Genomic DNA, 9,899 nt, shown 5'->3' with positions numbered 1-9,899 from the left:
CATTCTGTATTCAGATTATTAATGGCTGTTTGCAGCTGTTTCTTCTCATTTTGAGTCTTGCCACGTCAGCAAATGGAGGTCCTGAAAGTTTTACTACATCATTGAGGTTGATTCTACTTTGAGGATGCAGCTCTTCCCTAGTCGTATTTTGAGTGCCTTCTGACCTGAGTGGCTCATCTTATGGTATTATATCAGACAATGTTTCAGGACTATTCACAAGGGATTTTTTTTTTTTTTTTTATGTTCATGGTATAATAGTGACTGCCATTTATTTAGGAGCTCTGGTAGCATAGTGCCTAAGGCATTTGTCTGCTAACCAGAAGGCTAGTGGTTCAAACCCACCAGCCACTCCTCGGAAGGAAGGTTAGGCAATCTACTTCCATTGTGATACTGTCTCAGACACCCAAGTAGGGATTGCTATGAGTCAGGTCTGACTCAATGGCACATAACAACAACAGCAGCCATTTATTTATTTATTTTAAGAGCTTGTTTTACATGTACATTTACTTTCACTCCCCATTTACCATGTCCAACCCTAACCCAGTCTCCTCCCCTCTCTACCCAGTGATTCTCCCCCATGCCCCTCATATTTATACACTCCTATTTGTCCTGCATTTCCTCAATTTGAATGTTGGTCCTCTGGTGCCCCATGGTCTATTGCTTTAAGGGATGTATTACCATAGAGTATGAGGGTCCTCCTGAGTTGAGTGGTCTGCATGTACATCTTGTTAACTATTGGGCTGAGAACCAGCCCCTGGAAGTGAGTTTTATTCCAGGTGGAGAATTTATTATTCATTCCAGGGCCATAGCATTGGGGGCCTCATCAGACTCCATCAGACCTGTAATTCTAGTCATTACTGAGTTTTTGGATTTTGTTCCACATTTTCCCTCCTACTCTATCCAGGATCTCCAGATTTTATTCTTTCCTGGGGGGTTGGCATTGGTAGCTGGGCACCATCTAGTTCTTCTGGTCTCAAGGGTCATCATGTCCTTTTTTTTTTTTTTTTTGCATTCTTCTCCACTTCTTATGCTAGGAAACCAGTAGCTGCGTCTTAGATAACCACTTGAAAGCTTTTAAGACACCAGTTGCTACTCACCAATGTAGTATGTGGAACAAGGCTTTTATGTATTTTGTTGTGCCAATTGAGTCTGGTGTCCCCCATTACTGTGGTCCTGAGATGGTAGATCTATTGGATCTCTCTCCCATAGTGTCTGGGTGTCTATGAGGGATTACTCTGTGTCTGTCTTCAATCCTTCTGTAAGGATTGCAGGTATTTTGTATCACTGGTGTCTGTGCAAGATTAGGTTTTCTAGCAATATATCAGACAGAGTTTCACTGTTATTCATAAGGTTTCCCTGGCCAATTCTTTGAGAAATGGATGGCCCCTTTCTTCTGAGTCTGTCTTAATCTGGAATCTCCACTGAAACCTGTCCACCATGAGTGGTGCCTCATAGCAGCACACAAGCCACCACTGTATGGCAAATTGACAGACAAGTGGTGAAAGAACTCTTGTACTGGCTATCAATTATATCTCTGTAAGACATTGGGCAGGTCACTTAACTTTTCTGTTTTTTGAGCTTCTAATCCTTCCATTCTACCATCTGTCTGTCAGTTTGCTTTATTTTAGTGGCTTGCATGTTGCTATGATGCTGAAAATATTTATGCCACCAGTATTTCAAATGCCAACAGACAGCTAGGTTTCAATGTAGCTTCCAGGCAAAGAGACTAGAAACAAAGGCCTGGTGATTTAATTCTGAAAATGAAACATTGAAAACTATATGGATCACAAGAGAATGTTGTCTGGAAGGTGAACCTTCTAGTTTGGAAAGCCTACTGAATACACAGCGGCTACCCCAATAGACAAAAATATAGCAACAGTTATGAAGATAGCACAGGAGAAATGTAGTAAGTATTTTGTTCTGTTGTACATGGGATAGCCATGAGTTAGTTCTGAATAGACAATAACTAGCAACAACAGGCACTGCCACAAGAAGCAGCCCAGGAGCAGAGGTAACACCCACTCCTGAACTACAGGCCTTGGGAGTCCATGCCCTGCCCTCACACCGTAGCTGGCTTCAGAGACTGGACCTGCCACCACACATACATGTGTGCGCATGCATGCACACATGTCTAGCTGTCCATGCCTTCAGAGGCCACACTGGTCCTTTGGTTGGAAAAGGACCAGAGTCCTCTTGTGAAGGTCCTGCTGTATAGCTCTTCATGGCCAGTTCTAATTACTAATAGATACGTATCAAGCCAAGTGATTCTGAATTAGGGAGCATGTCAGACTCACATGTGCCTGTAGAGATGCTCTGTGCCTCCTTACCCCACATGGAAAATCCTATATGGTAATCCAGTGTTACTAAGGGACGTGCACTGTATCCCTGAGGTGTATTGGGGAAAATAATTGAAAGCTACCACTTTAGGTCAGCCAACTATTAAATTCTAATTCTTGGTGACAGAAAAGACAACTAGTTTATTAGAGAAGGGAAAGGAAGCCCTTCTCTGGGACCCAGAATTCTAGGAACCTCCCCACTAGGCCAAGTCCAGCGGCCTTCAGTAAAATAGTCAAAGTCAGAGTGAGCTCTCTGGGCTCCTCCCCACCATATGTGATCTCAGTGTCCAGAGCCCAAGGGGGTACAAGTGGAGCAGGAATTGTCATCCACTCTGTCAAATGTTTCATCAAGTCAGCTCCTGCAGGAACCAAAGCCCAAGCTCCAATGCCGCAAGTACTGGACCCAAAAGGAGCAGCTGCTGTGGTTCAGGCAGCCTGAGACCCAGAGAAGTGTGGACTATGGCAGGACGGAGCATCTTCCAACAGCTCAGCCCTGGGCTACAGTGGGACTGGGCATCTCCCTGCTGTTGCTTTCCAGCTGCTATTAGCAACCTTGAAAGGAAATGGAAATGAACAGGTCACAGAATTTCCACCAGCCTCAACTAGTGCTAAGGAAATGCTGAAGCCAAGGGAACAACCCACTCTTCCTTCTGGACCACAGAGCATGAAGAGGGTGTCAGGTATTGCCTGGGACAATGGCTAAGAAGCCCAGTCACTGTCCAGTTTGTATAGCACTGAGCTGGTGTGACCTCAGATAAGAACATCAAGGCCTAGGTAGTCAGGCCTTTCCATATCTGTGCTGGAAAGGTCTTCAGTCTTAGCCTCCAGCCATTAAGATGGCCTATGGCCTGTGTCTCAGGCAAAAACAGGATTGGGAGGGGGGCCTATGAGAACACTTGAGTACCAGTGGAGGATCCAGTACCCTCTGGCCCCTCATGATCTACCCACATGCTTTTCTGAGGACAGGAACTTGACAGTAAACTGCAAGAAGTTTCTTCAAGCCCTATCCTCCCGTCCCTGCAGCTGCATGCTCCTTCCCATGGCTCAGCCTTCGTGGGCACTGCAGAGGGAGCTTTGCTCCCAGAGGTTGGTCACAGTGGAAGTCATAATAAAAAGATTGTGATGCTGAAAAAAAAAAGGTGTGGAAAATTTTTAGGGAAAATTTGTCAAGGAAGCTGTGGAAAGGAACATTTAACATTATTTATATAAAAGCAGTTGGGAAGATAAGACAACACTTTGCAAAACCAAGGATGATCACTGCCAGTTCTTACATTTACACATTTCACTATTAAGAAAGTGGAAAAAATATAATTTTTGAGCCATAAAGATCCAGATTTAAATCCTAAGTCTAGCATTTACTTCTTTTATGATCTAAGACAAATCACCTAACTTCTCTAGATTTTAATATTCTCATCCGAAAATGGGAATAAGAGTACTCACATCCTATAGTTCTGAGGATTAAAAAAAAACAAAAAAAAAAACTGTATAAAGTGAATGACATACCAGGCACTTAGTAATTGTTCCATACATATTCATTCACTTTTTTCCTCTTTTCTATACTAAGATATTTTGCTTACACATGATAATTTTAAGGGTCAAATCCACTAGCAATGATATTTTTAGAAAAGTCAAGAATACTCTGGAATCTAATGAATGGTCCACTAAACAGTTAAAATACAGCAAAAATTAAGGTAGATGTTGTTTCAAAATGTGATTACTCTCTAGAAGGTAGACATTGCCCTTTGTTATTCATTTTAGGGCCATTTATCTGTATATTCTCAGATTAAATGTACCCTCTTCTGTGGTGAAGTAAATAGAGCACAGGACATAGTATCAGAAAGCATGTATCTGAATCTTGGTTCTATTAATTAACAATTCGGTTACTTTGGAAAAGTCATAGGGACTTTCTCAAGCTTAATTTATTTGCTAAAACATTAGATTAATTCTTCCTTCCTTGTTCACTTGCAGAGTTGTGCAGAAAGTATAGAGTAATGCATATAGAAATGTCTTTGTAAACTATAAACTACCATAATGTGAAGTGATGTTATTATTCAAGGGCCTCTAGAGTAGCTTTGGATACTTCTTTAGTCTGAGGATTTAAGTAATCTGGAACCTTTGTGACTACCATAGGTGAAAGCAGAATTAAGTCTTATACTCAGAAAGTATGTGAGGTATGCTTCAGTGAAGCTCTGGAATATCAGATGTGGTCACCACCTTTTCCCTTTAGTTTATATACATGACTTCCTGAGAAAACCAAGAGACCCTGATCATTTCTGGGTGTCTAATTTCTCCTATATGAGCCACCTACACTCACTCTTCCATTTTCCTGATGTCCAACATTGAGGCATATGGTTCCAATCAATTAAAAGGCAAAGATAGCATTAATATTTTTTTTCATTTATACCTTCAGCTTTTGAGCTTACAAAAAGTAAGAATAGTGATTATTGCTGAAGTAGAATTGCAGATTATTCTTTTATAATTAAATATTATTGATAAGTAAATCTTTTCTCATTTTGATCTTCTAAAAGATATGGCTTCTTTGCTGTCATTGAACAATGGAATAGATGCTCATTTTCTTTCATAATACCTGTCCTTGTTATGATCTCTTGTTTCATTAGCAGGGAAAAAAAGAGAGCAAGAGAAATAATTCTATTATAAGACACTTTTTTATACATAAGAAATTATACTCTCTTTGCTCAAAAAATCATCTTGTGATATGTAGCCTATCTTTGACTTGACTTCATTCTCCCCCAGTCAAGCTTGCTGTACAAGAAACTAACTGGAGTATATTGGGAAATTTTCTAAAGTGCCTCATTACACAATAGTATCTCATTTTCACAATTGTTTCAATTTTGATTTTCTTTTTTTAAAATAATTTTCATTCTGACTATAAAAGTAATGACTGTTCACCCTATAAGCACTGAAATAAAATTAAGAAAAATATTAAAGTTTACAGGAAAAAATAACCTCTAATCCTATTCATCCATTGTCTACATTTTTTTTCTGATATATATCTAAAATACAGAGAAGTTCTTGACATAGACCTAAGCAACATTATTACTCATATTAGACATAAAAATTTCACAGAATTCTAACCTCATAAATTATTCTGTGGCCAGGATAAAATTTAAAAAAGCCAGCCTTTTTCATAGTTTTTGACAAACATAGACAAAAACAATTTTACTGTGTCACCCTCAAAATATCAAGTACTCCATCTTTCAGCCAAAACGAGAGATGTGTTGCAGTGAAGATCTGGAATACCATGTAAGGACCACCTTTTTTCTTTTTCCCTTTAGTTTATACATATGACTTATTGAGAAAAGTTGCAGACCCTGACAGTCACTTGGTGTTTAATTTCCCCTCAAATATTTATCTTGAGTGAACCAGCTGAATATGCTTGTCCATCCAATATTTGAACACAGTTATCACCTCCTCTCGTGTTACATGGGTGTAGATTTTTTTTACCAACTTTTTTATCAGTAGTTGCAGCACTATATCAATATGGAAATAATCACTGAGTTATGTGAATACACTGCAAGTATCTCATCAGGATAATATAATGGAAGAGATTGGTGAAAAAAATCATCCATATGGCAAGAACACTAAATTTAGAACTTGACATTGCTGATGCAGAACAGCTCATAGATCACAAAGAAGTAGAATTGACAGGTCAGAATTTAATGGGTTTTGAAAAGAAAATAAATGCTGAAAAAGAAAGAAATAATGAGGAAAAGTAAGGAAAGAAGTTGTAAAAAAAAATGTACAGTGACAGGATTAGCTAGATTTTTGTTCTAAACTAAATCTGTGGCTGCAGTTGCTTGAAAACATGCACCCAAATGCTGATCACATTGCTAAAATCATTTGGTAGGTTGGGGAAGCAGTGAGATGTTACCAAGAAATATATGAAGACAAAAAGTAAAGGACCACACAGACAACTGTCATTAATTTTCTGACTAGAAACTCCATTCCCATTCTCAGGAATGGTCCAGGTGATCCAGAACCTTTCACAAGTGGAGTTAATGCCATAACCAACAAAATACCAATGTCCTCTAACTCTTCTTCGCTGTTGGAGTAAATTTTTATGATCTCTGTATTTTTTGCATAAATATAAGTCTAGTGGTTCAAACCCACCAGCCACTCCTCAGAAGGAAGGTTGGGCAATCTACTTCCCTAGTGATACTGCCTCGGAAACCCAAGGAGGAGTCACTATAAGTCAGATCTGACTCGATGGCAGTGGGTTTGGTTTGGTTATGAAATTATTAAAACATATTTATATGTACTATTTCAACCTCAAAAGACAAAGATGAGATTTATAGAGATACTGATAATAAAAGGCAATAATGATGAAAATTAAAGAGAAAGTATGGAAAGAGTCTGTGATGACCATGGTGACATTGGGAAAAGGAAAGACACTGAAACATATACAAAAAATATAGATACCAGAGCCAAATGCTATTGCATGCACAATAAAAAATTTAAAAAAATGAAAATTAAAGAGAAAAAAATTGAAGAATTCAACCTACAATCAGAATTGACTTACCAGTCATTGCAACAGAACCTTTTTGTAAGTTGGACTATCTGTAAATGCCAAGCCACATGAAGATCACCAAGAAGCAAAGGAACAAAGGCCTTTCCCTAGAACTAACAGAGAGAGAAAGCCTTTCCCTATAGCCCGCATCTTGAATTCAGACTTCCAGCTTCTTAACTGTGAGAAAATCAAATTTGTTTGTTTAAATCATCCATTTGTGATATTTCTGTTACAGCAGCACTAGATAACTAAGACACCAACCCAGCTTTGGTTGCCTCTGTTTATTAATACATTTTTTAAAAAGTGATGTAACATTCCAGTTGTGGTCTGAATGCTCTATTTATGTGACTTAGGAAGCATGAGCTTTGTGGGAAGCAAGATACAGTGTTTGGTTCATATTGAATTTATTGTCAATTAAACTCTTCAGTGCTTTAATTTCCTCAATTTTATTCTTGTGAAATTATTTTTTAAATATGAATGCAATGCTTCCATTAAGTTTCATGCTGTTAGGGTTATTCCAATATTTATTATAAATGATATTAATGCTTCTCTAAAAAAGGTTAGCCAATTACTTTCTGCAACTATGAGGTCTGTGTTGCAACTGCTCAATTCTGTCATTGTAATGCAAAAGCAGTTATAAACAATTCATAAAAAAAATAGATATGGCTGTGTTCATATAAAAAGTTATTTGCAAAAACAGACACGGAGCTTAATTTGGCACATGGATCATAGTTTATTGACTTCTACTCTAAAATACTGTGTGTAAAAATCTATTTGCAGTCTTCTGAGAAGAAGGTCCATAGCTTTCACCACATTCTCGGGGAGATTCAGTTCCCCAAATAAGATGAAGAACAAGTACTCTAAGAACTCAGTCTGATTATGTTCTGGCTGAGCTTTATATTAATTCATCTGTAGGGTGGTAGTCTCAGTTTATGCTTATTGTCTCGTTATCCTGTCTGGTTAATGCCCTCTTTCACTCTTAAAGTCTCCTAGTTTGAATAAGAACTGTAGGGTAACTAAAGTCGTATGTCATATGGATATGATGTCTCTGAGGTCCAGAGACATTCCTAAAACTTTGTATGTATTCAGGATCTTCAATCTAGGCATTCAGATAAGTAATCTTACAATGACAAGTACCTTGCTAGTTTTTCTTCTCTATTCAGTTTTGAACTGGCAGATTAAAGTGATGAAAGACAAAGGGCTATTTTGCTGACTCAAAAGATGGCTTAAATTAGTTCTGTGTTGAGAGGATTTTAGGGAGATATAATAGCACCACAAATAGAAAAAAATAGGTACTTTGGTTAAAAAAAAATGGGACTAAGGCAGGAACAAAGGGTAGCATACACAGATGGTCCCTCTTTGGGAACACTACCAGAAAGTTTGTGGGTTTTTTTTTTAGTCTCCTAGTTCTGTACAGAAGGGAAAAAAATGCTTAACATTTTCTGAGACCCTCTTGAGAACTTCAGAAATTAAAAACAGAAGATTGCCACTATTTTGAGGTGCATTTGTGGTAGGGGATGGGCTTCTTGGGCTCTTGCATACTCATCCAACACTATAACTATAATCCCTCTAGAAATCTGTTTTCCAAATAGAGTTTGAGATAAATCCTCTTGTAAGATGAAAAGTGCCCTAGACCTACTCTTCCATTAGTAAGTTGTGCTAATTTTAACAAGCCCTTTTCCCTCTCTGGACTTTAGTTGCCTCACTCTGTCAAGTGTGATAATCTGTGTTTGGCCAGTAGAAATTTTGTGAAAATCAAATAACAATAGCTTTGATAATCCTTCCATAATATGCTTTCAAAATATGTATATTCATTTTACCTTATTTTAATATCTATTCCCCTGTGTTTTTAGGACTAAGAGCTAATGCCCTTAAGTGTATATCTGAGGCAGCTGCTGTTATTCTTGTTTATCTGTCTTCTATAGAGTTAAAAAAATTAAATAAAAGAAAGAAAGCTGGTTGAAATGTCTCTCTCTTTACTTCAAATTGCAGGTCAGTCTAGCCTTCAATTTTCATGGAATCAGAGTATGCATCTCTCTCCTTTGACCTAGACACATGTTAAGGTTGAAGGTAGGTGCTATGCTGTCTTTTACAAAATGAAATAAATACAATATGCATGTGAGACCACAAGATATGCTTAGGCAATATATTTTTCTTTACAAGGTATTTATGAATGTGAACTCGATTTAAGTGACTGTTTCCAGGTGGAGCTTAGGTGTTATTTTATTTATTTATTTTAGCAAGGCTGTAGGTGCTTTCATCCAGACATAGCTCCCATTATCAGATATAAGTCTTAACTTTATAAATTAGATTTTTCCTCTGAAGACTAGAAATATTAGAGATGGGTTTTGATGAAGCAATGTTAATCCCTTCTTTGTGCACTATGCTTCAACATTTACAAAGCTTTCTGAGTCAAGTAGGGGTGGTAGTAGAATTATCTCTTTACAGAGAAACTGAGGCTCAAAAATTCGAGACAAACCGGTCTATATTGAAAACAGATTAATGGAATTGCCAGCACTAAAACCCAAGTGAGTTTTAAGATATTTTAATGTCTTTTGTTTCTTTTGCCTGATTCAAATAAAACTTATCCTTGTGGCAGCCTAATGAGGTAAATAACAATAATTTAAAGATGAAATTGCTAATTATTGTTATAATTAAAAATAAATACTTACATTTTACTTGATTTTCTGAAAATAAAACAATAAAGACAGAAATTTTGCCTTAAGAAAATCACCTGCTAAAAAAGTCCAATTCAGAGTTATTGATAAAGATCATAATTTACTCAATACTTTATGACAAATCAATGGGGAAGCAATGGCTTAAGGTCAAAAACTCAATGAATTTCAAAGCCTCAAACCAGGATACCACTGTTGAAAACAGCATATATGTATCAGCACTGATTTCATAGTAATTGTTACTACAGATTGAGTTTTCTATGGCTATCTTTAAAAGAAGTCTTTTACCCATTAAAGAGAACATAGTCAGGACAGCTTGTTCTCTGGCATAATTTTCTCTCAATGACTAATTATCGAGTT

The sequence above is a fragment of the Orycteropus afer genome, unplaced genomic scaffold, assembly GCF_000298275.1.
Source record: "Orycteropus afer afer isolate SDZICR_OR568_19922 unplaced genomic scaffold, OryAfe1.0 scaffold00710, whole genome shotgun sequence".
Classification (NCBI taxonomy): Eukaryota; Metazoa; Chordata; class Mammalia; order Tubulidentata; family Orycteropodidae; genus Orycteropus; species Orycteropus afer.
Note: the sequence above shows the minus strand (reverse complement) of the source record.